This window comes from Malaclemys terrapin, chromosome 6 (assembly GCF_027887155.1).
Source record: "Malaclemys terrapin pileata isolate rMalTer1 chromosome 6, rMalTer1.hap1, whole genome shotgun sequence".
Taxonomy (NCBI): Eukaryota; Metazoa; Chordata; order Testudines; family Emydidae; genus Malaclemys; species Malaclemys terrapin.
Window position 1 is genome coordinate 110,006,254 of NC_071510.1, and position 7,404 is coordinate 110,013,657.

The following is a 7,404-nucleotide window of genomic DNA, read 5'->3' on the forward strand; positions in this document are numbered from 1 at the left end:
CAAATCAGGTATCTTCTAAAGAAGAAGAGCTTCATCTTGCAGGTAAATTTTCAGAGTTGAGAGATATGTGACGGAAATACAATTTTATTCCCATTCAGCAGTGTCATTCCTATAAAAATTCCTATACCCAAACTTGTGGTGGGGCCTAATGGAAACAATGATATGCTAAAAGCTAGGCTTACAATACTCACTGCATTGTTGCATGTTGAAGATGGCAAGGGAGAAGGGAAAGACTGTTTTCTCCCCTTCTTCCTTTTTTTTCCCTCCAGGGTGAAAGCCCAGATAACTACCTGTGATGCTACTAGCCCTTTCACTTTCTCCTTTCTCAGAGACTAGGTCTTTATTTAAATGGGTCTTCTTTATTGATGGATGCTGCTGCTCTGAGGCCTTCCTGATCCTGAGAACCCCCAACTCTCACTGAAGTCAATAGGAATCAAGGGCTCTCAGAAACTTCCAGGCAAGTATCCTATAGTAGTGAATTCCCTAAGCTAAACCAGGAAGACCAGTGGCATTGACTGATTTTTACAGGATGCTGGAAATCCTTGTAGAAATCATTTCTAGAAAATATTCCATATGGATCACAGAAGATAGCACATGTCTGGGAACAGTCTGACCCTTTTGTAAAGCCCCACATGGATGCATCCACCCTTTACTAGAATTAGTAAACATGCACAGAGTAGATGATATTGGACCATATTCTTAATGATGATGTTATGGTGCTTTGGCTACTAATTCATTCTCCTTCACTCCAAAGGGAAAGGAAAATCACCGCTCTTAGGGTCAGATATACCCAGATTGACATTCTTGCTATTGCTGCTCATTTTCCATCTTGGAAAACAGTCTTTCCAGCATGACTACAAATGCCATTTTTTGTTGTGGTTAACAGCCACATCCATCCCATCTATGAGTTACATTGCTCAGGGCTTGTCTTCACTTACCAGAGGATCAACGCTGCGGCGATCAATGGATAGGCGGTCGATTTAGCGGGTCTAGTGAAGACCCACTAAATCGACTGCTGATCGCTCTCCGTCGACTCCTGTACTCCACCGGTTCGAGAAGAGTAAGGGGCTTGCTCTCCCATCAACACTGCATAATGTGGACTCCACAGTAAGTAGATCTAAACTACGTCTATTTGAGTTACGCTATTCATGTAACTCAAATTGCGTAGTTTAGATCGACTTTTCTCTTTAGTGTACACAAGGCCTCAGAGATACTCAATGACGTGTATTTGGGATTCTGAAACTTCCTACTTGGTACTTCATAGATTTAGTTTTGAGTCCATGTTTAAAATGTAGCAATACTGTGAATGCCAGTGTGAATAAATACTGTCCATAAAAAGTAACTAATAAACTTTATGGTAGCTAAAAATGTCTATTTTCTCAAGCTTCTCACATGCCATTGTTTGGGTGCAGGACAGAAGGAGGCTGCAGAATATCTGGACATTTTCTTGCCCAATTCCTGATTGATGCATCACATCAACAGGTCTCTTTAAGAAACATATTTATGAAGTAAATTGCATATTCTGAATAACATGTACACTAATCAATGTACTTCCCAAGAAGAAAAAAGGGATATCCCTATGCTTAAAGCAGAACTCTACTCATCCATTTGTGTAAGCCAACCCCACTACAAGCTTGCAGTAAATGTAAGCTAACCATTTTTCTTTAGAAATATTCTTTAGATTCTGCATTCCATTTTGCATATCCAAGTCATTTTGTCACTATAATATTTTTTGAAGCACAGAAAACTTATTTTTATTAAATGGATCCAAATATTTTTAAATTAAAGGATATAGTACACAAATAAAATAATGTAATGTACAGAATATACATTGATTGGACACCTCTGGTATAAAAATACATGCTCAGGAATCCTTCATAAGTGTATTTGGTAGACAGTGTTTTGAAGGTAACAATAAGTTTGTTCTAATTAAGTTATTAAAATTTAAAATGTTAGTTTTAATAACATCTGCCAGTAATTTCACTTGTGATCAATATTGTTACTAAAGTCTATCGCTTTATGATGGACTTTTCAATCTTTTTTCAGTGTAAATGCTTTTTAGCAAAATTTACAGGTGCAATCATCCAGCTTTCCTCAAATGATTTAGAGATTTCAAATAGAAGGTGTTGGCTTTGGGGGGGTTTTGGAGAGGATTTTTTACTCTTCTTTTAGGAATCCCAACATGAGCTGAATAACAAAAGAGAAGAAAAAATTATACATTTTGCCCTTTCCAAAAATTCAAGGCTTTTTTTTACTACTGGTACACCCTGCAAATCAAGGGCCCAGTCATGCAATGCTACACAGCCAAAACTCAATGTGATAAATGGTGGGTTTTGTGCAAAATCAGCACAATATCAGGCCTCATACTATGAAAACCATACTCCAAAACATTTAGAATATTCTATGGTGAATCCAGTCTGAACAAAAAAAAAAGTATCATAAATTAGATAGAATGTAGGGAAGCAACATGGTCTAGAGCAGAGGTTCCCAAACTGTGGTCAGTCTATCATTGGTAGTCAGTGGAACATTTGTTGTTGGTCTGGGAAGAGCTGGCTGATCACATTGTGTTGGCTCCTCCTCCTTGAATCCAGCTACTTCTATAGGTGTCCAAGTTCATCACTGCAAAGAAGAGCCTGGAGCCGTGTAAAAGTAAAATGAGAATCCAGCCTTGCTTCTTCTACTTTGGTGTAGTGCTACATTGGCCCACCAGAAAGGAGGAGTGGCATAGAGGAAGAATCACAAAAACACAGCCTTAACAAAAGTAGTATTTCTTAACTTTGCAACATGAGACTACACAGTCTCTGGTTATAATGGAAGGATCAAATACTGGTTCCAGCAGCATTCAATTTGGACAGCTCTCAGCACAACACCAAACCAATAAGTGTAATAGAAATACTAGATAGACTAGACAGAGTGAGCCCACAGGTGCTCTGTAGCCCATAGCTACAGCGGTATTCACACATCCTGAGGACAAAGCACATTTTTTCAGAGGCAGACAGATAACACTTATGCCACTTGTCCCTCTTCCTGGGGTTGTCACAGACTACGGCCATGCTAGTTGCCCTACAGTATACGGCAATGCAGTGTTGGACCATAACATTGGAGCAGGCATTGCATGTGCACAGCTCCTCTCCAACATGCCCATGGCATGGGCAGGGGCCTTTCAGTTTTGTTCTCAAAAAGTGAAGCTGAATGCAAGTTAAGTTGAACAAGTGGAACTTTATTAAACCTATGCACTACTCTTTCTTGGTGGCTGAATTGCTTCCCTTCCAGCATAACTCCTGGGTTTCCTGTTCCACTGGTGTCCTGTCAATAAAAATACCTCCAGGGAACATGGAATCTCTGATTCCAGTTCCACTGATCATGATACTAGGGAAATAACTAAATGGGACCTTGTCACCCAAAGACAATCTCCTGACTGACATCTCCAAGTTATCAGCACATTGACTGGAAGATCATCCCTGGTGTTCAGAGCAAGGGAGGAAGTCCCCTTAACAATTCCCTCCAGTATCCTTCTTTTTACAAGCCAAATACAATGTTATAAGGCTGAAGAATCCAGTCCAGTCTCCTTTTTTCTTCCCTACCCCATGCTGGATCCATTTAGGAGTTACTGCAGTCTTGAGTATAGAGTAAATCCCACATTCATAACAAGCAGCTAACATAAAGATATATGAACGGCTGCACAGAGGAACAGGGAATCTGTCCTCCAAGCAACTCTATGACTCCTGATCACTATAGAGCCGGGTTGCGTCTGATGAAGTGGGCATTCACCCACGAAAGCTTATGCTCCAATACTTCTGTTAGTCTTAAAGGTGCCACAGGACTCTCTGTTGCTTATTCCATATACAGTATTTTAGTGTGTATCTCCCCTTCCCCACTTCTATGCACTCACTCTCCACTTCTCAGATACCATGCTCCTGCCATAACTAGCTTCTACACACACCTATGCAAAAGATTGTGCTGGTATTCCCACCCCTGCCTCCCCCCCAAGCCAATGAGCAATGAGGACCAGAATTTGACCTTAAAGATTCTGCTCCCTATTATTATCCCTGTCCAGTCTCCCTTACTATAACTAAATAGGCTTGAAAGTATCTTCCACCTTACTGTTTGTAAAGATGTCATCTTTCTTTTCTTTACAGTGTCCTCATTTTTTTCTGCTCCATCACCACAAGGTGTTACATACAAATCACTGAACCCAATTCTGTAAAACTTTTTTCCTGTCACTGTCAAATGTTTTGGGATACACTTTGTAGCTATTTCAGATATATATAAAATTAACCTGTATTTTATAACAAACAAAAGTCCCCTTGTACTTAATCATGGTGACCCCAAATGTTCTTGGCCAAAACAACTTTCTTTGGTCAGAAAATAACTGTCAGGGTCAGAGGGGCATATAGATAAACACCTGTCAGGGATGGTCTAGATAATACTTAGTCCTGCCATGAGAGCAGGGGACTGGACTAGATGACGTCTTGTGGTCCCTTCCAGTCATACAAGTCTATGGGCTTGTCTTCACTACCTGCCCGGATCGGCGGGTAGAAATCGATCTTTCGGGGTTCGATTTATCGCGTCTCGTCGAGACACGATAATCGATCCCCGAATCGACACACGTACTCCACCAGCCCAGGTAGGAGTAAGCGCCATCAACGGGGGAGCCGCGGCGGTCGATTTGCCGCCGTACTCACAGCGGGGTAAATCGGATCAGATACGTCGAATTCAACTCCGCTATTCCCGTAGCTGAATTTGCGTATCTGAAATCAATCCCCCCCTGTAGTGTAGACGTAGCCTATGATTCTATGCTGTGTCGGGTTTGAGCAATTTACAACCAAATGAAAGTAAAGATCAATACTAAAACACTGGGAACAAAGAGCTACACTTATTCATGTTTTGCAATGTTAAAATCTATGATTTTTTTTAACCCAGTACATGATTACAGGATAAAAGTATTTCTTGCTTTAATTTGTGTATGGTTGTTTCTATTGTTGTTAGAACTCTTGGAATAAAGGGTTGTGTAATACAACTGTTGTGTGAATAGCTTCTTTCAAACAAATTATGCACTACAAAACACTTCACAGCATTAAATACATAATGTATATTGTGTTCAGGTAACTTTTAAAAAAAAAACATTCAGCTGTATTACGCTAGGATCTTGTCTGTGTGAAGTGGATATGGGAGTACATGGGGAGAAGTGGTTGCACTGCAACAGATCCTTCTGAGAAACATTAAAGACCAAGCAGCTTGTACATTTGTCTGAGTTGAAAAAAAAGAGAGCTTTTCCTTCACAAAAGCTGGCCTATCTGCACTAACTAGACTGTCCAGTCAAATCTTTGTCTAATCAAAGAGTATAATAAGGTTTTTTTTCACTAAAATATGTTAAAATTTAGTATGCCAAACCCAATCCTGTGAGGTCCTGTATGCCTTCAGCTCCTTCTCTTAACCAGAAGCACTCAACAGCTTGTAAGACTGTGCCCTACTTCAAGGGACAATTCCTTTCAACATTGTGCAAACAGTGCTGCAGCTCGTAGCATTCTGTTATTTATACAGGTGTACCAGTATTACCCAACAGAAACATTCAAAAAAATCATGAGTCAGGGCCACACAAAAATCATGTAAAATCAATTTTACGAAGTTATACATTTGGGAGTCTTTATTTGCCTTGGTGTCAAGTATCAGGGAGTAGCCGTGTTAGTCTGTATCCACAAAAACAACAAGGAGTCCGGTGGTACCTTAAAGACTAACAGATTTATTTGGTCATAAACTTTCGTGGGTAAAAAACCTCACCTTCAGATGCATGGAGTGAAAGTTACAGATGCAGGCATTATATAATGACACATGAAGAGAAGGGAGTACCTCATAAGTGGAGAACCAGTGTAGTTCTCCACACTGGTTCTCCACTTGTGAAGTACTCTCTTCTCTTCATGTTGTCAGGGTTCCCTCCCCACTCTGAACTCTGGGGTACAGATGTGGGGACCCGCATGAAAGACCCTCTAAGCTTATTTCTACCAGTTTAGGTTAAAAACTCCCCTATTCCTTGGATTAAGTAATACTGCCACCGCCAAGTGATTTAAACAAACATTTAGGGAGGGCTACTTGGAGCCCTACCTTCCCCAAATATCCCCCCAAGTCCCTATACCCCTTTTCCTGGGCAGGCTTGAGAATAATCCCCCAAGCCCCTACATCCCCTTTCCTGGGGAGGCTTGAGAATAATATCCTCACAATTTGGTACAGGTGAACACAGACCCAAACCCTTGGATCTTAAAACGATGAAAAATCAATCAGGTTCTTAAAAGAAGAATTTTAATTAAAGAAAAAGTAAAAGAATTACCTCTGTAAAATTGGGATGGTAAGTTCTTTACAGAATAACAAAAGACTCAAGAACATGGAGGATCTCCCCTCTAGGAAAAAACAGGGATAAACCTCCCTCTAGACAAGGAAAATCACAAGCCAAAATAAAAGTAATCTAATACATTTCTTCGCTAGTACTTACTAATGGAGTTGGATAGCTTGCTTTCTTGATCTGTCTCCTGCAAGCACACAGAACAGCCAGACAAAACAAAGCCTTTTTCCCCTCTCCAGATTTGAAAGTACCTTGTCCCCTTATTGGTCCTTTGGTCAGGTGCCAGCTAGGTTACCTGAGCTTCTTAACCCTTTACATGTAAAAGGATTTTGTGCCTCTGGCCAGGAGGCATTTTATAGTACTGTATACAGAAGGTGGTTACCCTTCCCTTTATATTTATGACACGTGTCATTATATAATGCCTGAATCTGTAACTTTCACTCCATGCATCTGAAGAAGTGAGGTTTTTTACCCACGAAAGCTTATGCCCAAATAAATCCGTTAGTCTTTAAGGTGCCACCGGACTCCTTGTTGTTTTTGTGGATACAGACTAACACGGCTACTCCCTGATACTTGACACCAAGGCAAATAAAGACTCCCAAATGTATAACTTCGTAAAATTGAAGCGTATGGTCATATCCTCACATTCCAAACTAGTCACATTCAAATAAGGTGGTATTGGGCTGTGGGGCAGTATCAGGACAGGATCGTCTTCCTATCACCACCAGATAAAGAAACAGATCTTAAGATGATTACATCCCGTCTGGCAAGAAATCACTATCAATGGTTGTGGTTGTGAAACCCTCATTTCTGTATGTTTTATCTTTGTAGCCCCCACTTTTCTATTGTTAATCTGTCTGGTTCTCTAATTTTTTCTGTCTGCTGTATAATTAATTTTCCTAGGTGTAAATTAATTAGGGTACTGGGATATAATTGGTTAGAGAATTGTGTTACAATATGTTAGGATTGGTTAGTTAAATTTCAGTAAAATGATTGGTTAACGTATAGCTGAGAATATCACTATATAAACTGGAGTCAAACAGGAAGGGGGAGAAATTGGAATCATG